This window comes from Rattus norvegicus, chromosome 13 (assembly GCF_036323735.1).
Source record: "Rattus norvegicus strain BN/NHsdMcwi chromosome 13, GRCr8, whole genome shotgun sequence".
NCBI lineage: Eukaryota > Metazoa > Chordata > Mammalia > Rodentia > Muridae > Rattus > Rattus norvegicus.
Window position 1 is genome coordinate 58,212,338 of NC_086031.1, and position 23,648 is coordinate 58,235,985.

Consider the following 23,648-nt stretch of genomic DNA (forward strand, 5'->3'; position numbering starts at 1 on the left):
TTGATGGTTTCACACACTTCTCATCTGAAGTAGGCATGGCCAATCAAGCCTTCACTGTGGACTCAATTTTGGCAATTTCCACATTGTGTCCTCATGGGCAGGGACTGACCTTATTCTCTAATGATAATTTTGCACCGTGCTCTAGTTTAATTGTGGCAGACTGATAATTCAGAGGGCATCTGGTCAGAGATAGGGTACTACTACCACTGTGTCAGAGATCCTCAAGAACTTCAAAAGCAGAGAGCTGGTTTAAAGGTTAAAGAGGTTGCTGCTGTCGTAGAGGACTGGACTTTGACTCCCAGCATTCAACACTGGGTAGTTCACAATCACCTGTAACTCCAGCTCCAGGGACCTGGAACCATCTGGTCTTCATGTGTACCTGCACTTGTGCATGTGCGCGCACACATGGCTAAATCAAAATCAAAATCAAATCTTTAAAGTGCTCTGTAAACAATAACAATAGCAACAACAAAACTTCAAAAGCAAATCTCTCTTGAACTTAGCTTGGACTTTGAGCATCCCTTATTGTGTCTAAAGGAAAATCAGGCCTTTATCTACAAGAGCTGAACCCTCCTTGAGCTTAAATGTCATATTTCTTTTTTCAAGAAAATGCTAGCTCCTTGGCAATTCCAGCAATCATTTGGTAATCCCTCAGAAGTATCTCACAAAATCCTGATACTAACATTAAGATAGACTATTTTGAAGGCCAAATGTAATAAATATCCATGTCAGTACCATTAATAAACATTTGCTAATAAATATTTCTGTTTTGTGCTGAGCATTGCTGAAAATTCTGTGCCAGTGGTTCTCAACCTTCCTAATGCTACAACCCTTTAATACAGTTCCTCATGTTGCGAGGACCTCCCAACCATAAAATTATTTCCACTGCTACTTCATAGCTATAATTTTGCTACTGATATGAATCCTAATGTAAATATTTTCAGAGATAGAGGTTTGGCAAAGGGGTCATGACCCACAGGTTGAGAAGAGATTCTGTGCAAAGCGTAGCCCTTTCCGAGGAGTTAAAGTGTAGGGACATATACATGTAGACCCCTGGGGAGAGAAGCTAGAAGGAAGGGACACATATGTAAAGATGCCGTGGACCCAACTTAGAGAGAAGAGTTACATATGTACAGACACCAGGGGCAGGAGTTAACAAAGGGGCGCACAAAGACACCAGGGACAGGATTAGAGAGAAAGGACGCATATAAAGATATAACAGGCAATGACTTCCAACATGAGGGTGGTGCTCAAGGATGATTTCAGCCACGGAAGGTATATGAATTTGGATGGAGATGAGCTTTCTGAGGCGAAGGGAGTTTGGGATGATCTAAGGGAAGGAACATGGAGAGCACAGCAAGCCCTGAGGGTATGGGTACAACTCAGAGAAGCTGTATGAAGAACGCCTTTCAAGGGGAATAGTTCAATAAGTAGAGTCGAGATGGTTTATTTTGTTTAGAAACCTGCCAGACACAAACACTGTACTCAGAACCTTCCAACACTGTCTCCTTCAGGAACGCACATCCCATTCCTATTAGGTTTGTCATACTTTGGGAGCTTTCCCTTCTCAAGAGGAACACAGCGGTCAGAACCCTTTATGAGTGCCAAACTCTGTGGCACTCCAGGGCCCGGGTTCTTCAGTCATGCAGAGTAGAAGGGCTGAATGGCCTGCACCATCACCTGATAGCTAATCAGCCTACCAGATAGACACAGACCCAAAGACAAATATTCATTCTCAGATACTGCGTAACTCAGATAGGAAATAAAATTATTTCCCCAAACCCAATATCCATCTTTCGATGATCTCTCTAGAAGCAGAGCCCGTGCCAGAGGCTGAAGGGCCTGTAATCTACTGAGAAGAGAATCTCTGGGATGGAAAAGTACAGTAGAGAGCAACGGAGCTGGGAAGGTTGCAGTCTCCTGTCAGTGAGAGATAAGAGTTGTAGACTCTGGTGGGAAGAAAGGGCAGAATTAGCTCAGGCTAGACTCCAGTCAGCAGATGCTTGGAGAGGAGAAGCAAATATGAACCTGTGGTAGCCAATAGTTCTAGCAGTCAGTGAGTGCTTAGACAGTGAAATAGAACCACCAGGCAAGCACACTATAGAGTGTACTATATACTATCAGTACACAGATGGATTTATTATTGTGCAGTTCAATGTTATGTCCCTCTTTGTTCAACTATGTTCAGATCAAGCGTCATGGTGCACACACACACACACACACACACACACACACACACACACACACACACATTCACACTCACACCAGAAAAAAGGGCCAGGGCCCATCACAAAATCTTCTCATGGCTTTTATGCATAGTGGCCAAACCTTTGGCATTTCTTTTCCTTGCCATAGGCTGGTGGCTCTCCTAGATGGGGCCGAGTGTCCCCACACAATACTTAAGGGCCAGGAATTTAGACAAAGTGTGAGTAGGTTTCCTATTTTCCCATTATCAATGGGAGCGACATCAGCTTTAGACTGGTAGCATAGATGACTTACGGTATTTTGTATTTTGCAAGTTGATTCATATTGAATCAGTTTCTATTAAATAGTACCAGATAAGCATACTTCCTCATTAAGTATAAAAGCAAACCAGAGACAAATCCATTCTAGAACCCAAATTTCAACTGTAACTCAAGAATGAAGTTTTTAACATTAAGTGTAAAAGGAGACGGAATAATTCAATGTAGCCTCCTATGAATTATGCTAAGGATAGCATGGAGCTAAGGTGCAGAAGTAAGGAAGATGAGAACGAATCATTATGAGTTACAAGAGCTCTCCTGAGAACAGCAGGTTAGCATTAAAAGTAAAGGAAAGCACTTTGTTCAAAATTGATTCCATATTTCTTTTGTGTGTTTGAGGTGTGTGGGGTATGTGGTAGGGGTGGTGAATGGATACGTGTGACAGTGGGTATATGTACTTGTTTGCACATACGAAGGCTAGATAAGGACTTTATCTGGCCTGCTCTATTATTGTCAAGCTTATTACCCTGAGACAGGGTATGTTGTTGAACTTTCTGACAAGCTCAAGCCCCAGCTATTCTCTTGCCTCCTCCCCAACAGTACTAGGGCATGTGGAGGGTAGTGGGATCTGAACTCAGTTCTTCATGCTTATGTAGCAAGCACTTTTATCTACTAAGCCATCTCTCCAGTCCCCGATACTACAATGTTATATGATTTATTGTTAGAACTTTGAACACATAGACATAGAAAATAGGTACTATAAGGTACAAGCAGTTTTGTAATTTCTTTTTTTAAGTGGTGATGAACATTTTTATCTGTTACAAGCTTCCCCTCCAAAAACTCTATAAAACACACCTTGGGCTAAATAGTCTTTCATTTTATGAATGTCCCACGGTACATCTCATTAATCTATAAAATGCATAATTTACTCCTAGTACAGTGACACTGATTTTAATTTTATTCAGGAGCAAAGTATTCTGAATAAATGCTGTACATTTTGAGTATTAAGCTACAGAACTGCCTTCGACATTGGATGAAAATTTGATTTTTGTCCTGAGCACATTTTCTGAAGTGGCTGTTTCCTGACAGTGTGATTCTTGTGATAGGCACCTATGCTATTTAAAAACACAGTCTTATTTCCAAACCTATTAACAAGTACGTTTGCCTGCAACAGAGTTTTCCACTCCAAGACTTCTAAAGTTAGGGAAACTGGAATAATCTTATTTTCACAGTAAAATTAAAGCAAAGCCACAATAAAGCCGTTATACTAAGCAGTGAGTGACTCCAAGAAAATGGCTCTTAATTAAAGAAAACACAAAAAAGCCACAGTTAATCACCAGCTTTGTATGTAAGTCATTTAGTACTAAGAAAACTTGAGAAAGACGTAAGATCCAAATGTCAGTACAAAGTCCACTATTGTTCAGGCTCTCAGGTTCTGAATCAGGTGTTCCCAGGTCTCATGCTCCAGCCAGTGGCTGTAGCTCCCAATTTTTGCCCGTGAAACTAGCATTTTATGTTTTACGTGTCCCAAGGACAGAAATTCTAGGAAAAGGATATAAAAATTCACATGAAGATAGATTTAGGCCCATGGGTATTGTTTTCTATTATTTTAAGATCTTCAAACCCAAGACAAAGCACACACATGTGCACACACACACACACACATCACATACCACATACATGCACCACACACTCATATGCACATGCATGCATCCCATACAAACACATACCACACATGTCCACACATTCACATGCACATGCATGTGCCTCAAACACACACACACACACACACACACACACACACACACACACACACACACACACTTGGAGTTAGTACAAAGCAAAGTCTTCCACCCTTATCAAATGTCTGTTTCTAAATTCATCACTGTATCACCATGTGTTGGATTCTGCCTTTGTGTATGTTGGCTTCTGGCATAAAATGAGGGATTAAATTAGAACTGAGAGCAAGTCATCGGCTGTCAGTGCTAGAAAGTGCTCTGTTGACTCAATCAGATCCTTCATTTTCTAAACAGGAATCCCAGTCTCAAGAGGTTAAGTGCCTTGTCTGGAACGGAATAAACAGCAAGGGTAGAGGTGAAGTTTATGGCAGATCATTTAATATCTGAATCCTGTGTTTTTCATTCAGCTCCTAATCTGTACACAGAGGTCAGCTGCGAAGCTTATTAACTCACAGTTATACAAATGAAGCTCTGTAACGTGAGCAATGTAACTAAAACCAGTTTTTAAAAGGTTGCCCCAAATTGGCAGCTAGCTCACTGTGTCTGAATGCTCCTTTAAAGAGAAAGGGGTTGTTTTGGTTTTCAACCTTTGGGCAACAATTCAAACCATGATCTATCTTTCCCCAATCTACATCTGCCTGCTCTCAGACTCACTCTTGTGGATAAAAGCATGGCTAAAAATAGTAACCCAGAAAAAGCGATGCAGACAAGAAGTAACACGGCGGTAAGCAAACTGTGGCTGGGCAGCCTGTGCTGTTTATTAGATTCGGATCTTAAAATAGGAGCGGGGATAATCTTGTGGACACAGCCTTAGTTTGAAATAAAATACATTATTTCAAACAGCAGTTTGTCCTTGGGGATGATGTTAACTCGGCTTTGCAGCCAAGTTACTTCGTAGACGGCGCAGCCTAACAGCAGATAAACTTGCAAGGGACACACTTGTTGGAGTCATTTGACTGAAGGTTCATGGTTTCCATAGCGTCATAGCCTGCAGACAGCGGTAGTCTTCTTCAGAGGTCTAGCAAGGTGGAACATGGGGAGAGGATCCTCTGTTTCCGATCATTATCTCTGACGTAGATGTTGGGAGGATTACGTGGTGTAACAGCGGTTAGCATCAACGGTGCAAAGGAGGCAGGGCCTTAAAAATAGCATGGAGCTGAGAAGGACAAGTCTGGGGATGAGGGATTTTCTTTGCTGCTTGATAGCTTTCATTATAGACATCGGCTTCCTCCCTGCCCCTGCCCTGTTCCTTCTACTTCTCTTGCTTTTATGTGCGTGGTGTGTAGAAGTTCGTGCAGGTACATGTGGGTGTACGAGCATGTGTGGGCGTGCATGTCTCTCCCTCTGTGTTCTGCATACTCAATTATATAAAGAAGCCAGAGGTCGATGTTAGGTGTCTTCCTTAATCACTTACCCCTTAATTTTTTAGACAAGGTCTTTCGGCGAAGCCTCAGGATTTGTTGAGGCTTGCTGGCCAGTGAGCTCCAAGGGATCTGGCTTCTGCCTCAAGCGCCCAGCATTAGGTTTACAGCACTTACCCGTCACCATGTATGGCATTTTTACATGGGTGCTAGAGATCTGAGAGGAAGTCCTCGTGCTTGCATGACAGACACTTTACTGACTGGACCATCTCTCCAAGTGGATATGGACATTATTAATCGAAGCTCCTAGACAAGTCTATCTGAGGGTGAGGGATAATTACCCCATCTCTCTTACAATGATTAAGTGTGACTATGCATATTTCTCCTACTCACTAAAAGGCATGGGATGTTAGTTATATAAATACACTATTATTTTAGCTCCTAAACATTTCTAAAGGGAATGGACTACCCTCGGGATCTTACAAATTACGTTAGCAGCAAGGATCAGTGCAAAGAATTTCTGCAGAGGGCCGTGTAAGTCTTCAGCTTAGCTGGCCGTGTAGTGCATTATAAGTATTCACCTCTGTTGTTGGGGAAGTTTCTCCAGGCAGAAAGTAAATTAATCAGAATGCTAAGCTTTGGTCACATTTACTTACCAAAGGAAGAAGACAAGTCCAGAGTTTGCGACCCCTGCCAGAGGACATGGGCCTATTTTATTTCTACCACACGCAGAGCTCTTTGCCAAGTTCCTCAGGTAGACATCTGAGGATTATCTTCGATTGCTTTCTTCTTTTTAAAAAACATTCTTATATTTCATCAGTAATGAGTGCCATTGATTCCAGTTTTTCAACGCCTTCTGTTATCTTCTCATGAGGGACCCTTGGACCAACTTTTTAAAACCAGTTTCAAGTCCATCTACTCCATGCTTTCGCACAATGCTCCCTTAACAGTGTAGGCAATAGTCAGAAGTGGACTTGCTTTATGTGTTGACAAGTGGTAAATCTATTGACTCCTCCTAGAGCATGGTACACATTCCTGAGGTTAAAGATTTTGTCCTTCTTCCTCCTCCTCTTCCTCTTCTTCTTCTTCCTCTTCCTCTTCCTCCTCCTCCTCCTCCACCTCTTTCTTTTCTTCTGCAAACTTGGAGTCTATTAAGGAAATACTGTAGGGTGTATTTACCCATGAGCATGGGTAGAGGAGGAGAGGTGTGTAAGAGGAGGACAGTAATCGAAGCCCTGAGTGGGTGTGTCAGGCCTTTCAAGAGGCCAGTCTCTCTTTTGGAGGTCCTAAACCCCCTTACCCCCAGTTCATCCATAACTTGGATTCTAGAGTCCTTGTATCAGGAAAGGTGCATCAGGGAAAAGATGATACACTTAAAGTAAGACCAATAAAGATTAAACAGGGAATTTTAGAGGGTCTTTGTGGGTGAGAAGAAGGAAAAGGAGTATCACAGTATTGTTCCTAAACCTAAGGCATCTATGGGATTGGGCTGTCACAAGAATAGAGGGGCTTCTAGAAACAAGTTCCATGATAGGACATAAAAGGAGGCAGTCAGTGACAGCCTCTGGGATGGGAGTAGGAGAGAAACTCTTCTCAACACAGGCTCACCCCTCCCTCAGACCTCCTGCTGGGACTCAGTAGAAACCCAGCCAGCTTGCAGGAGTCCGAGGAGTCAGTTCGGTTGGTATAATCCCAGAGAACAGGGCTCTGGAGGGTAGACATGACATCTGGTGCTATGATTCCTTTGTGTCCTCAGCATCCATTCCTGTTTCCAGGAAATCCTCACGTCTGCCACAGGAACACATTAAAGCCCACCGGCCACTGAATCAAGAGGGGGGCGATGCCAATTCTTTGACACCCATGCCTGATGTGAAAGCAAGGGTGGTCACTGGGACTCTTAGTAAGGTAGCAGGAAACAAAAGAAAGGGGACTAATACAAACAGCAGTTGCCATCCCTTACTAGTACGTGGACATGGCACAAGGCACGAGTTGACCAACAGGCTTTTTCTTTTCTGGTGTGTGCACTTGAGTGTGTGCGTGAATTGTATGGACATGTATATGGAGGTCAGAGAACAACCTTGGGCATCCTTCCACCTCTACTTCATACAGAGTCCTCACTGGCCCAAAACTCGGGACTCCATCTGTTTCTACCTCAGGATTATGAGTGGGCAGCATCACTCTTTGCTTTGTTGTCCTTGTTGGATATGAACTCAGACCCTCCTGCTTGCAAGGAAAACACTTTACCAGTTGAGCACCTATCTTATCCCAGGGTGCTTTTGTTCTACCACACATTCTATTCCTGTTCCTTTGTCCTTTTGCCAGCGCTGCAGTTGGAAAGGGATTCTCTCCTGGTAACATAAACTTTCATTTTTCTAAGAGCCTAAAGTAAATAAACAAATCAGTCTCAGCCTCTTAATATGAGTGTCTGTTTCCTGGGGTCACTGTGGGGACTAATAATAGATGCAGCAGGACACACGTGCCAACTCAAATGTAATTCAAGTAGCAATTAATAAAGAGACTATCACAAAGACTGGAAGAAGAGCCAGGGTATAGCTTCTGAATTCTGCAGACTACTTGAATAGGGCATCCCCTAGCTATATCAAGGAAGGAGTTGTTCCCATAATCTGGGAGTCATGAAAACCATGCTTCCAGAGCTTCTTATTGGATGGAGAGACGGAATCATCCTGAAGTGACCCAGGTGGGCAAGACTTGGAAGATGCGCTTTCATCTCGCTCTTATTTCTTCCTGATGCTGCAGCAGTCTCCCCTTGTTTAATCTACACAGGCACCAGAGGGGGTAAAGCTTCATGGTATGGTCATGCACAGTAGTTTCTTTCGTTGTTTACAGACATGGTTCCAGGATGGCTTGCAACTCACTGTGAAGCTCAGGAGCCATGGTGGCCTGGAGTTTACATCACCCCTGCCTTTGGTATGCTGGCATGACGAGTATAAGAATGACACTTGACTAGCAGGAGAGCTTCTTAAGGGCAGGGGACAAGCGAAGAAAGGTGAGAGAACAAATGAAAGATCTCTGGGGTGTAGATATTCTCCAAACACAAGCCAAATGATTCCTTCTCCTCCTCCTTCCTCCTGCTCTTTCCTCCTTCCCCTCCTCTGTCTCTGTCTGTCTGTCTCTGTCTGTCTGTCTCTGTCTCTCTGTCTCTGTATCTGCCTGTCTGTCTCCCTCTTTCTCTCTCTCTCCTCTCCTTCCCTCTCCCCTCTTTTAAACAGTCTTCCCCTGACAGTCAGGTTGGCTGTGGACTCACAGCAATCCTCCTGTTGTTCACACTCCTGTGACCACTGGCAGCATCTCTCTCCAATTTACACTTTCTTGACTCCTTACAACGTCACCTTGCTTTGTTTTGAAATCCGTGTGAGCCCTTATTTTAAATTCTTTGCATAAGAGGCCAAGGACCTAGAAAGGTCTGGTTGAGATCTTGACCACCATTAATATTCATCCTCAGCATGTCCAGTAAGAGGTTTATTCAAATGATTTTTAGAACTAAACAATATTCTATCTTTTGATGACTTTGACTGGTAAAATAAAAATCAAAGTAGTTTAACCAATATTTACATACTCATTCAGTTTTTTCCTCATTACACCTGTCGTGCATTGATTTTTGAACATTTTTGCCACCTGTGTTGCGTGAAATTTCTTTTCCTTTGTAACTCAGACCAGTGAACAATTCCACCTCATCCATTTTTACAATTCCATTTAAAATTCTCTTTTGGTAAAAGGCACATTCAATCACAGTCCCCTTGAGAATTATTTCTTTGATTCATTAGCTCATTTACTATTTGGATGCTTTAGTTTTTGTAGAAATGTACATGGCCAAAAAATATTTGAAAGAATCTTCAGAACATCCTTAGCCATCAAGAAAATGTAAATAAAAATTGGTTTGATATCTATCCAACGTCAGTCAGAATGGCCATCATCAAGACAACATTTGACAACAAACACAGATGAGGATTTGGAGTTAGGTAGCCATTATTCCTTCCTGGTGGCAATGTAAATGTATGCATCCACTGGAGAAATCAGTAAGGAGATCCCTCAAAAAACCAAATTTGATACTGAAATATGACCAAGCTATATCTGGGTTATATTCACAAGGGACTTTTAAACGAATATATCATACACGACACGCCCATGTTTATTGATGCACTAGTCACAAGAGTTAGGAAATGGAGCCAGCCTAGATGTCGGTCGATGAATAAACAAAATGTGGTGCATATACACAACCATACATGCAAACATACATAAAACCATTAAAAAATGACATTTTCAGGAAAAAAAGGTGCAACTTAAAAATCACTGTTGAGTGAAATAAGCCAGACTGATAAAGACAAATGCTGCATGTTTTCTGTCAAATATGGAATAAAATTTAAAATTATGTATATATATGCATGAATACATATATATGCATGTATAAACATATATATATACATTTGTGTGTATGTGTATTTATGTATGTGTCTTTGTACATCATGAAATTACAGATAGAATCGTGAGAGGGGAAGATGAGCTCTTAGGGAAGGTAGAAAATCAAGAGAGTAATAAAATGCATGTAATAGGAGAGAGAAAGCAAGACATAACTGGGGGAAGAGAAGGAGCCGGATGGAGGGAGGGAGGGCCATGGAGAAGGAGCACAAATAAGAACAAAGTATATTAGTGCACATACATGAAGAGATCATGATGGAACTCATTGGTTTTTATGTTAGCCTGAAAGAATAATTAAAATATTGTTAAAAATAACCACCATAGTCTCTTTCTTTTTTTTTTAAAGGTCAGAGTTCCCCTTCCCTTGTCTCATTGTTCTAGTGCAGCAGGCTTCCCTTTAACGCATTGCATTGTGTTCCTGAGCCATATTAAGTACCCTGGTTATACCGTCTCATCCTCATGGGAACACAGCAGTATAGCTATTTTTATTCTGTATTATGGATAACGAGAACTGGCTGTAACCACCTTACTCTGCCGATGAATCCTAGCTTAGCTAATGGCTACAGCCCCAGTGCAGGAAGCTTCCTGATGTAACATAATGTGAGGCTCAGAATTGTCCTCCGAAGGATTCCCGCCAAAGTACTTAGTGCAGATCTAATCAAGTCTGTACATCTGACAAACAGCTGGCAGGGAATGTGTGGGACAGAGAATCCTGCTGAAATATGTTGTAACAAAGAAGAGGGCCAAAATATGAAATCCGACCTTTTTAAAGGCAATGGTCCTGGGTTCAGTCAAATATTAATTTTCCTGAAAGAGAAGGAATATTTTAGATGAAGAGATACAGCGGATATAATCAGCAAAGGCAATGTGTGTTCTTTGCTGGGATTTCTGTTTGTTCATAGCCATAAAGCATACAGCGTCCAGTGCAGCCCAAGCTTATCTTTGTCTGTTCTAGGCTATAGAGATGTCCCTGCCCAGTCCATTGGTGCACACTGTTCTCATACTAGCTGTCTGTGCTAAAGGCTCTTAATTATTGGTGATGGAGGCTCTTGAGAAGTAGGGGTTCTGTTTGGGACCTTCTTTGGGCCCATCCAAGTCCATAGGGGCCTTGAATGTAGTTCTCAGCCAATAAAGGAAAGAGCGGAGGACAGCTCTTTTGAGTGAACTGCCTTGAGAAATTTGGTGTATCTTTTCCCTGAAATTAAAGTGGGACTTATTCCTGTCGGCCCACGGAAGTAAGTTTGCATTAGCGCAGCCTCTGAGGATTTGCTTCCCGCTGTCTTACTTTCCCACTCCTCGGGTGTTTTCAGAGCCCACTTGCTATACAAGCCTCTTTTTCTCAGGCTCCAAATGGAAACTGTGATGCAGCTACTTTCTCCAAACAGGCAGGGCATGACTATTGTAGTCATGAAGCAGAGTTGCTGCAGAGATCGGCAGAAGTTAAGTCACCCCAAGGAAATAAGTAAACACCACGGCTATTGCCTATGTCTTATGGTCATAGTCATGAGGCTTTTAATACTTCTTCTAGGAAGAAGGTGGGAAGGGCATGAGACCCTCTCTGAGATTCCAGTCACCACTCTCCAGAGCCACACCGTTTTGCCATATGCTAGACTACATTGGAAATGGAAGATTGATAGGGAGCTAGAAGTCTTCAGTGGTGCAGCAGCCAATCAGTCAGACATGCGGGAGGTGGGACTTCCTGGCGGTATAGCTACATTTGAGTTACACATGCTCAAAACTCTTATTGGCTTACCCATCTGGACTTGTGCAGAATTCTTCCTTTAATCAGTTGCTGCCTTCTCTATTTGAATAGATTCTTTGGAAATCTCTCCCCAGGAAATGTCATACAACGAAGCTCATGACAAATTTGCTCCGTTCACTAGATGTTGCCTCATGGGTAACCATTCAGTGATGGAGTTAGTAAGCGATTCTGTGACACTTTTATAGGAGGGAGTAGGCTTTGAGGTCACATAAATCTAAGTCCCAAGTCACAGAAGCAAAAGTCCCTGGCTTTTTCATGTCATGATTGCCTGACTTGAATCAACCAATATTCTTTTTTTTCAATATTCCTATTCTTCCCTTTATACTTTAAGTTTACAAACTTGCACAGGTATGGGTGCTGCTTTACTTTATGTCATTTCTGGTACTTGACTTATTTATGATCACTTATGATCTGTTCATAAATTCAGGTAATGATTCCAAAGTAACTCAAGGATAGAAGGTAGTGATAGCGTGAATGAAGTCTTGTATGGTCCCTCTATGCAGAACAGACAGACATATCTATGTCTTTCCTCAGCAGCAGAATTCATTGAAAAATAGTAAATTCACAAACTGGGTCACTTTGGGTGGCTACAATTTACTAAAGAATCAAGATTCACTTTGATAGCTGTCTCTTGGCAATTACAGAATCTTCTATTCAATGTTAATTATGATTTGTCTATCTATCTGTCTTACAGAACATCTACAATAGGAATAAGAAGGCCACAGAGTTCAAAGAGGTCTTAATAGTGGCAGAGGAGGGAGGATGTCCACAGTGAGGTCCAAGTGGCAGACAAATGGATGGATGACAGAGAATAGATGGATGGCAGGATGGCAATATGAAAGGGATACACCAGGCTGAGCCAAGAAGCACTCTCACATGAAGCTATTTGCATAGCCAGACATTCTCCATCAATTTCTACACACACACACACACACACACACACACACACACACACACACACACAGAGTCAGAAGGCAGGTTGGAGGAACCAACACAATTATAGTTTTAGGTATAATTTTTAAAAGGACTTATTTTAATTATCTGCAGTTATGTTTATGTGTGTCTATGTGTCTGTGTAGGAGTATGTGGACACGGATATAGATCAGAGGTATCAAAGAGCCCCTGGTGCTGGAGTAACAGACGCTTTTGAGCCACCTGATATGGGTGCTGGGAACCAAACTCAGGTCCTCTGCAATTTCAATATACTCTTAAGTGATGAGGCATCTTTCAGGTGCTTAAATAGCTTTGTCAAAAATGGATCTGGGTTTAGAAGACAGCTGGTATCAGACTTATGTTTCCCAAGACAAAGACTGTACCAGGGACATGTTGATTAGAAATGTGGATACAATTCTTTATAAAGGGAAAGCATCCTTCTCGGGTGTAAGCTGAGGAAGGCAAGCCCAGAAAGCCTTGGACCATGGGGTTCTTAGTCCTTCAAAGGACATTTACAGAGCGTTACAATTTCTACTTGTACAACACACATTTTTCTTGAGCGTGAGCGGCTCCTTTCATGAAGCCCAGATGAAGAAGGACTTCCGGTCTTTCTCTACCAACTGGCTTCTTTCACGTGTGAATCTAGACATTTTACTCTCCAGTCCCTAGTCTATCTCCCATATTTCATGTCTATTGCTGTTGTACTTGTTCAAGTCTTGTTTAGGTAGCCGTATCGTTGAAGTATATGGGTGCAGCTTTCCAGTCATTTCTAGGAGACACAAGCTCATAGTGTATTTCCTTGTTCACTGGCTCTTACAATCTTTTCAACTCTACTTCTCTGATGTTCCCTAAGTTTTAGGTGCAGGTGTTGTATTATAAGTATGTCATTTGGGACAGGGCACCTCACTTGTTTTCTGCATTTGGACCAGCTGTGGTTTCCTGTAACAGTCTTTATCTGTTGCAAATAGAAGTTTCTTTGATGAGAAGCGGAGCTATACTTACCCGTGGATATAAAGGTAAATACTCAGAATGAAGGTAGGTATGCTGGTTTAATAAGGGTGGTAATATATCCTTTCAGATCCATGACCTCATTAGCCCTGGGGACTTGGCTAGGTTCTCAGGATCAGTTGGGGAGATGTTGGTTTCTACCAAGATATGAATATCACTATTTGTACCCTTTGGGTGGTTGCGTCATACTGGTCATTATTGTAGTTCATAGGCAACACAGCTGGGTAGGACTATACGTTGTTTCCCTTCTTTGGAAGCTTGCATAGCACCTGTTGGTACTGTGAAAGCTAGTTCTCAGGGAGGAAACTTTTAGGTCAGATGCAGTACAGATCCTCTGTGTCCTGTGTTTAAAGTGTATGGTGTGTTCAGTAACAGAGACTTAATCTCCAACCTCTCAGAGGTAACCAAGGGCAACGACACAACAGGCCATACTATTTTAGAACTCTCTTGAACTCCCTTGACCAAAAAGTCAGAAGGGGTTTCTCATGCCTGATATTGGATTTTAAGCTAAGTAGTCTATGACTTTTGGGGTGTGGGGGAGCAACTGTTAACTAAAGTGGAGTAAATTCTATATGTCTATGACTATGTCTAGGTTTACACACAGACTTACACATGATTTTAGGAATTCTTTTCTGGATTGAAATCTTTGGTGGGTATGGTGATACTTGCCTTTAATTTCAGCAGTCGAGAGGTAAAAGTAGGCAGATCTTTGAGGTCAGACTGGTGTGCATAGGCAGTTCCAGCCCAGCAAGCCTCCTTAGTAACCCATTACCGTGAGTAAGGCAGGGAAAGATAGGATGCTAGGCCCGTCACGGAATGATTTTTAAGTGAATTTCAGTGACTTATTTAACCTTTTCATAAATCAACTTTGAGTTCAAAATAAGAATTTTAGGTTCTCTAGCTTACTTTTCCCCACTCTTGGAGTCTTCTTTCCAATACGGGGCCCAACTGTGCAATCAGATTTCACAAGCCAAGCACATTGCAACCTTCCCTTAATGCTCTCTTACAGTGGATCCTTTTTGTGCACCATCAACCAGCTTATGAACATTAAAATGTGAACAACTGATAAGACTTCATTCTGTCTTCTTTGAAAATTTACACCGCAGAACAATTTAGTGCTGTGTACTGAGGGGCCTCTGGGCTTTAAACCAGGGCTGTGGAGCTTAGTTTTGTTGCTTTGAGCAAGTCACTTTTCCTCTTCTTTTTGGATTTTATTTTATTGAGATTATAATATAATTACATTTCTCCCTTCCCCTCCCTTCCTCCAAACTTTCCCATTTATGATTTCTTGCTCTTTTTAAAATTCACAGCCTCTTTTTACACTAATTGTTGTTAGTCATGTATGAGTTAATATAACTCATACATGTATGAGTTAATACAAATCTATATTTCTAAGTACCTAAAACAACCTTCTCAGGCTACACAATGTTACTTGTATATATGTTTTCAGGGATGACCATTTGGTATTGGATAGCCAGTTGGAGTGCTATTTCCTCAGAAAACTATGACTCCTTAGCTCAGTATTCTTTAGTTGCCTGTAGTTCTTTGTGTAGGATTGAAACCTCATGGGCTCTCCTCTGCCCACATAAACATGTCTGCTGTTGTTGTCCTTGTTCAGTCCCTGTTTAGACCATCACATTGAGAAGACTTTATGGGTACAGCTTCAGACATCACTGGGAGAAACAAGCTCACAGCAAACACCCCGAACTTCTGGCTCTTAGAATCTTTCTGTCCCTTCTTCCACAATGATATAGAACTTTAAGTGCAAGAGTTGTGTTATAGATGTATCATTCGAGGCTGGGCTCCATTCCGCCACTGTGCATTTTGATTGGTTGTGGCTTTCTGTACTGGTTTCTGTCCGCTGCAAAGAGACATTGCCTTGATGTGGGGTGAGGACTACATTGATCTATAGTTTTAAGGACAGATATGTAGAATGTAGTTTGGGATTCTGCTGGCTTAGTAAAGTGGCAGTTTTAACTTCTCTCCAGAGATCCATACATTCTCTAGCCCTGGATAATTGGTTACATTTTCAATACCAGGCAAGTAGAACAGGATTTAAGTTCAAATGAAGAGCTGTTGGCTACCACCATGTATGCACGGCATTACCATACCCTTATTGTACCTGGGCCATGAGCATTGCTGTTGTGGTTCAGGCATAATAGCTGGGTAGTACTGTTAGTTGCTTCCCTCCTTTGAAGGATTTCACGGTGTGTTCTGGTCTCATTGTGGGAGTGTTGGGGGGTAGAGGAGAAACAGAAGGGGGATAGAAAGGAGGGCTCTTTAAATTTCTATCTCATGTTCTGCCTTGTTTATATTTTTACAAGCATGGTTTATTTTTATAAAATGAAAAAGCAACTATATAACATTATATTCATAAAATAACTACAATGTAGCAATGAGTACCTTGAATTAGGCTTAGAGTGTCTTATGCGGAATCTTATAATTTAAATTCTAACCTAAGATTTGTAATACTGGGCAGTTTTAACCAAGGAGTTGGATAGTTTTAAGTATTAGTTCCTTGTTTATACTCATTAATGGAAAAGATGAGAGGAATAAAGGAGAAAAAGCATCAAAGGAAACTGATGTAATGTGCAAAAGGCCCTCAACACACACACATGTGTACATGTACACACACACACACACACACACACCTTTTTATAGATGCTTGTTATAAGAAACTGTGGTCAGAATAGGTTCATACACTTCCAAGCTTCATTGTGATCAAAGCTTTGATGTCATTATGTTCTCTTAAAAGAGCTTCATTTTTTCTCAGAAGACTGTGGAAGAAAAGGATTGCCTTCCTCAAGGCCAGTAGCTGTTGCATAATATTTTCCTCTAAACAATCTGGAATATAGTGGGAAAGAATTTCATAATTTCCTTTGGGTTGTCTGTATGTGGAAATGCATTGCAACTAGAGGAATGTGATCTATTAATAGGCAAATCAGTTCAATAAATGTACTAAGGTTCACTTTTTTGTGATTCTCAGATTCAATGTCAGTACTAAAATGAAAGAAGTTGACCATCCTATATTATACTTTCAATTAAGGAAATCATTAATTATTGAATCGAATACATGTGCAAAACCTACGTGATGTGCCCTGGTAAAGTCCTGGGAAACATGACCTCTGGATATTGCTAAACTTGTATAAAACTTCTAAATAAAACATTCCTATCTCTGTTATGTTTGCCAAAATAATGAATCACAGTGGGCTGCTGTCGGTACGAGCAGCCAGTGACGTGTGTTCCTTTTGCTTTCCCTAGAGCGCGGGGCTGGAGTCATTATCATACAAAGCAAACTCTTGGAGCTTTGTGGTACATAGCACGATTTATACTCTATGGCTTTCTCAGGAAGACTGTGGTGAACACTAATTGCTGACTCAGTTTAAACTTGTTGGACCGTGAATAAAGCATACATGCTCCCCCCTCTTCCCTCTTTCTTTGACCTTTCCCATATAACTTTGTCCATGTGGTATGTCAATGTGGGGCTGACAAGATGATTTATGGAAACACTGGCAGATGTGCTAGAGCGCATTTAAACTTTGAGGTACGTCACTACCTCTCTTGCCCACACAAGTTTTCATTTGTATCTGTTCATATTAATTGGACATGGGAATACTTACTGAGATAATAAACCATTTTATGAAAGTCAAACTCTACATACTAATCGTAGAAATGTTTTAAGATACCAAAATAAAAACCTCATAGAGCAAAGTAAAAATTAAAAACAAAAATGGAGCTGTGCTTTAATCTATAGCCTAAAAATGGGCATTAATACTTCTCTTTTAACCAAAAAGAACAATTTCACTTACTTATTATTTTTGCTTTGTAGGACAGAGTCTTACTCTGGAGTCAAGGTTGGTCTTAGAACTACTTACTCATGGCAGAGTTTTGCCTCAACCTCTATAATAGACTGCAGGTGTAAGCTATTAGAGATGACTCCACATAGATAATTTTGTATCCTGCTTTTTTTCATATCATATTGACAAGTTGTTTATACCATACTACAAATTAAAATCAAGACCTGTTGTCAGACACCTCCATTCTCAGCACTTGGGGACTGGAGACAGGAGGAACAAGAGCTCAGTGCCAGGTTTAGCTATATAGCTGGTTTGAGGTAGCCTCAGCTACACAAGACCCTGTCTCAACAAACAACAATGAAACCAGACTAAACTGGAAAGCTTCATTGTTTTAAAACTGTAAAATGCTACGTACGCAGATGAGAAGTTTGTGTTCTAATGCTGCTCTTCAGTCTCCTTTCAGCAGCCTGACAGAGTCTGAAGCACTGGCAAGGGAAACTGAAGAATTTTGTCCCTGGCCGGTTTCTGGACATTGTGATTCTTCAGTGACCCTCCAAAGTGACCATCTTGTTTGTTGAGCAGAGAGAGATATTCTAATTTTCTAGTTACTCTCAGATTGAGAGGCTCATGGAGCACTTACTATGGGTCCTGAGCTGGGACCACAAAAATGTCACGTTCAAAGTTCTTCAGGGAAATCCACTCAACTGTTAACTTTATGTTTCTGAAGCCTTTATCCACCATAGCAAGAAGCCTGGGTTTTGTTCATAGATCCTATGGGGGAGAAGCTGAAGCCATTTCATGGAACCTTTATAAACAAATTGAAGGACTTTTCTTTTGTAGCTGTTTGCAAGATTAAGAACTTAGTAAATTAGTAAAAAGGCCGCATTCAACTTGTAGGGATTTGGGGTTAGAAAGAAAACAGTTGAGGAATTCTGAAGCCAAAAGGGACAGATGAATACAGTTTCGTGCAATTGACCTGAAATACCAAGTAAGTTCTTTACTTAAAATATCAACACCATAAAAGCAGCAGGGCGATGGTCTGAGAAAGAGATGCTCTTTTGGTTGTGCACGATGATACAGGCATGGATGTCGACAGACAGTTGGCCCAGCGGGATCCCGAGCACAACAGTTTCATGGTACCATACTCCATGCTGGCGGCAGGGCCTTCCCTTGCATCCTATATTTAAACTTGGCACCTGCCAGGAAATACCCTGGCACGGCTTTGGAATCACTGTCGCAGCTGTTAATTTCCATAACTTGTTTTAGTTACTAGACCCTGCTGCGAGCTAGAGAGAAGAGGACCATATGGACGAGAGCTAGAGACTTTCAGAGTGATTTCACATGACAGGCCACTTGGGCAGGATTATACACAATTTACTTCTTCAGTCCAGAGCTAAAAGCACAGCTATACGCAGGCGGCATGAAACCCAGCACTCTTCACTGACGGTTTGTCAGTTCTCAACAGAGCTCTCATTCTAAGGCAGAGACTTTCTGTTTTTTTCAGACACCCAGTACTGAACAAGACCAGACTTGCTCTATTTGGTATACATAATGAAGAGCCAACTTTCTCAGTTTTCTACTAAACTTAAGAGTTGTAAGCAGAAAAATAAGAATTCTAGTGTGTTGACCTAGCAGAGAAGAATGCCAGTAAGTATTGAGGTAATAAAAAGAAACCATTGGAGTTTGATAAACACAACGCAAAATCTAACCCCAAGCATACAACTGGCTATTTTATACTGGAAGTTAGGTAGATCATTTTTTCCTTAGTCTCTCTCTCTCTCTCTCTCTCTCTCTCTCTCTCTCTCTCTCTCTCTCTGTCTCTCACTCTCTCTCTGTCTGTCTCTGTTACTCTCTCTCTCTCTCCCTCTCTCTCTCTCTCTCTCTCTCTCTCTCTCTCTCTCTGTGTGTGTGTGTGTGTGTGTGTGTGTGCGTGTCCCTACCTATGTGCAGGTACCCATGGAGGTCAAAAGAAGGTGTTAGACACCTTTGAAAACTGAATGTGGGTCCTTTGGAAGAGCAGGAAACGCTCTTGACTGCTGAGTCATCTCTCCAGACCTGGGAAGGTTTTGGAAGGTGATGGAGTGTAAACTGAAAACCAAATGCCTGGGAGGACATAGCTGTGGAAAGATGGAGAAACAGAACAAGCCATAAGCTTATAGTTGTGATCAGCATTCAGGGCTATTGCCCAATGCTTCTTACTGTTGGGGAACTGAGGAAGGAGGGGTTACTTGATGACTATAAAGGAACTGTGTAAATGGCCTCAGGGGAAAGCAAGTGCAGGGAATCCAAAGCTTTACAGGGTGAGTAAATGTTTATTCCAAATGGGAGACTACTGTGGGACATGGCACATATTTAATGCAACTGCCCCATGTTTGATGAGTGCCAGGTCTTGTGCATAATTTTGAAATATACAGATTTATTGGACATTTTATCTTAAAGGAGATCCTAGTCTAAATGGTGACTCCTTTTTATCAACGTTTTCTTTTTAAAAAAATTATTTATTTATATGAGTACACTGTCGCTGTCTTCAGAAAAGTGCATCAGATCCCATTACAGATGGTTGTGAGTCACCATGTGGTTGCTGGGATTTGAACTCAGGACCTCTGGAACAGCCGTGAGTGCTCTTACCACTGAGCAATCTCTCCAGCCCTTTGCATCTTTTTTTTTCCTCTGGACAATGGGAACATTCTGGACAACTGCCAAGGATCTGGATCTCTATAACTTCTTAATAGTCTGAAGCTCTTATTGTCATCATTGTTATGGGTCTCCATTTGGTTGTGTACAGGCCTTTCAAAGTAAATAAAACTGAAGAATATAATTGTTTGTATTTTTCCTATCTATGTTAGTATACATAGATGCAATAAACAAACATGTAAGCTCTTTTGAACTTATAAACCCTGTCATATCTAAAGGATTTCCAGGCATGGTAGCACATGTCTTTAAGCTTAGCCATTTGAGAGGATTTCATGGCTTCAAAAATTCAAGGCTGATAGGGCATTGATGACAGATCAAATAAATGATTCCATGTTAGTCTATTTACTGAATCAATGAGTTTCCTATGGTTGCCTGAAGAAGTATAGGAGAGGGGTTACTTATAGGAGTGTAGGTAAGGTTTCCTACAGGAACATGGTTGTCTCAAAGGCAAGTTGCATCACTGAGTGGTCTACTTTTACATCCCTGGAGCTCACTGAACAACCTGGCACATGGAAAATCTGGGCCTTATTTAGTTATTGCTGCTTATATAACCTTGTGGAGACTTGTGAACCTTGTTTCAGGAGGTTTCTGAGACCGTACAGTTTTGTTGAATTCCTGAGCCTTGTAAGTTTTGTTTACATCCTAGTCCTATTGTGCCTTTATCCAGGAGTCATTGTTTCAATTCAGAGGACACGTTTGTACAATAATACTATCAAACACAGAAGAGTCCCAGAGTTTTCCAAAATTTCCTCATCCATCTTTACCACTAACCACAGGCAGTCGTGGATCAGTTGTCTGTTCCTTTAATTTTGACTTTTATAGAGCATTATGGAAACAGAATCGCACATGTGACTAATGTACTATTTGCCTTCTTTCACTGACAGCACTGTGTTTGCCATGTTTTTGTGAGTTTAGATACATTGTTCCTTCATAACACTGAGTGGTATTCTACAGTAGAGATACAGCATAATTTCTCTATTCTCTTGCCTGTTGAAAGGAACATCTGAGCACTTTCCAGCTTTGTTGACTGTGAATAAAGCCACTATCAACCTTCTTGTACAGTTGTGAATGCTTTTTACAGAAAATGTTTAGCCATAAGCATCCAAGAGTGGGAATCCTATACACTATGGTAAGTTATGAATGTGTCAACTGCTTTCCAAACTAGATATCTTTTTATATTTTCACAATCAGTATATACATGTTCTAGTGGTTCTTGGTATTGTTATTTTTATTTCTTTATTTTTACCCATTTATAAACTTTGTAGTACCAACTTTTTGGTATCTGTATTTCCATAGCCCCAGTGACCTAAATGATGCAACCTTCGACATGCTTTTTTTGTCATCTGTAGACTTAATGAAATATCTGTTTAAAACTTTTCCTCATTAAAAAAAAACCTGGGTTGTTATTTTGCATTGAGATTTCTTCACATACTCTAGATGTAAGAAGTCCTTTTTTAGATAAATGTTTTGTCCCAAAATTCAGCGTGTTTTTCATAATGTCTTTCAAAAGGCAGAACATTATAATTACGGTAAAATCTAATTTGTCAGTTTAGTTTTGTGGGATACAATTTTCAATTATAGTTAGAGAATGTTTAAAGTACTATATTTTATACTTGAAACAACACTTCATTTTTCATGGTTTTTTCTTTTCCTGAAACAGGATCTCATGAAGCCTTGTCTGTTCTTAAACTTCCCATGTAGCCAAGGTTATCCTTCTACCCCTGATCTTCTGGCCTCCACCTAGCAAGCACTGAAATTTCAGTCATGTATCACCACATCTGGCTTAAATTTTTCATTTGAACATCGTTTCGTGGGTCATCAGCTTCCTCAGAGGACTATGGACGTAGCTCATCTCTGTCCTGTGAGATCGTTGGTCTTAGCTGAAATGACTTAAATGTTGAGATCTGTCTGATGCAACTGCTGGGATCCTGTGTTCAGGCCTCAGTGTCTTTGCTAGGTAGGGTCTTCCACGTACTTTCTTCATGTAGTTTTCTTGGACTTTCTCACAGCAAAATGTCTCAGAATAGTTAAAGTTCTTACCAATGGCCAATGTTTTAACTAATATTTTATGTGCTACTCAGTATATATAGATATTTTAGTGTATTCTTTTAAATAATTTTGGCTGAAAATTAAATAATCAACAAAATATGAGATACTAAATCACTCTGCACCATATGTGGCTGTTTAAAAAAATTGACCACCCCTACTAAATCTGGAGTTGACTGTGTTAAACTAATAATAGTTTTGACTGGCCTCAAAAATCAATCACAGCAATTCTTTCACCTCAGCCTCCCAAGTGCTGAGAAGACAAGCATGTGCCACAATACATTGCTTTATTGTGTTTTAAAATCATGCAAAATAAGATTGTTAGCCAAGACTCTAAGCATAGAGCAAACTCAGGTGGCACAGGGAATGGACGGGCCCAGAACAGAAGTGAGGGAAACACTTGGTGAAGACCCTGGTGAGGCTCAGCTTTGGTAATTGCTACTAACTAGGAACACGATAACTGAATTGGTTAATTAATTAGCAATCTTTTGACAAGTTCATGTATTTCTACATTGATTGTAATTGCTCCCATTGACTCTCTCCTCCAGGTTCCAATCAAACCATTCCTCTTGTTAGCTGCACAGCTTCTACTTGTGATTGGTTAAAATAAAATGAATTAATAAAATGCAAATTCAAATGTGTTTAAATTATTGTTTGACAAACACAATGAAAGCTCACTTGGACCCTTTTCAAACACCTTTCAACTTCCGCTTTAGGACTTTCAGACTTACCTTTGCCATAGAAGGCTTCTCCTTGTGCTCTGCTAACTATACAATGAGTGATTCCATTACAGAATAATGTATGAACTTCTCCCAAACATTTCCGTAGATACATACTCATAATAGAGTTGCACAGGTGGACTAAAAATTCACAGTGGCTTTCTAGTGAAGAAGTTTGGTCTTAGCAATGCACTGATATTTGAGAAGAGTCTGAATCTATTGTTGTAATGGAGTGTGGAGTTGCCAGAAAGTAAGGTGCCTGAATGGATTCAGCCATCAGAGGGACCCTCTGAGAACATCAATAGTTTATGATAAAAAGAGGGATGAAACACATTTCTTAAGGTTAACTATTTATTCTCACAGAGATTATTCTTTAAAAGGCTAAGAAGAAGTGTTATATTTTATGACAGTTGCTTACATATAGTAGTGAAAATGTATTCATTTCCAAAAGGACTAAAAGGGAAAAACAGGCAACCTCACTTAGACAAATTGTTCCCACACTGCAGTGAGTATCTAATGAAAGTGGCCTGAGAAGATACTTGCAATGGATTAACTGCTGGACGGTATTTCTCCAATCTTTGTGCATGCATGTGTGTTTATGTCTGTCTGTCTGTCTGTCTCTCTCTGTGTGTGCGTGCTGTAGACACATGTGTATAAATGTGCACACTGATGTGCTCCCCTGTATAGAAG

The 23,648-nt window shown here is 40.8% G+C and overlaps 1 long non-coding RNA gene across 1 annotated transcript; it reads left to right on the forward strand.

The window, feature by feature from the left end:
• Window positions 1-4,748: 4,748 nt before the first annotated feature.
• Window positions 4,749-22,961, forward strand: LOC103691931 (uncharacterized). The gene is made up of 6 exons (XR_001840843.3): window positions 4,749-4,925; window positions 8,410-8,569; window positions 13,624-13,710; window positions 19,004-19,146; window positions 21,191-21,322; window positions 21,854-22,961. It is a non-coding gene; the product is annotated as an uncharacterized LOC103691931 (long non-coding RNA).
• Window positions 22,962-23,648: the final 687 nt, after the last annotated feature.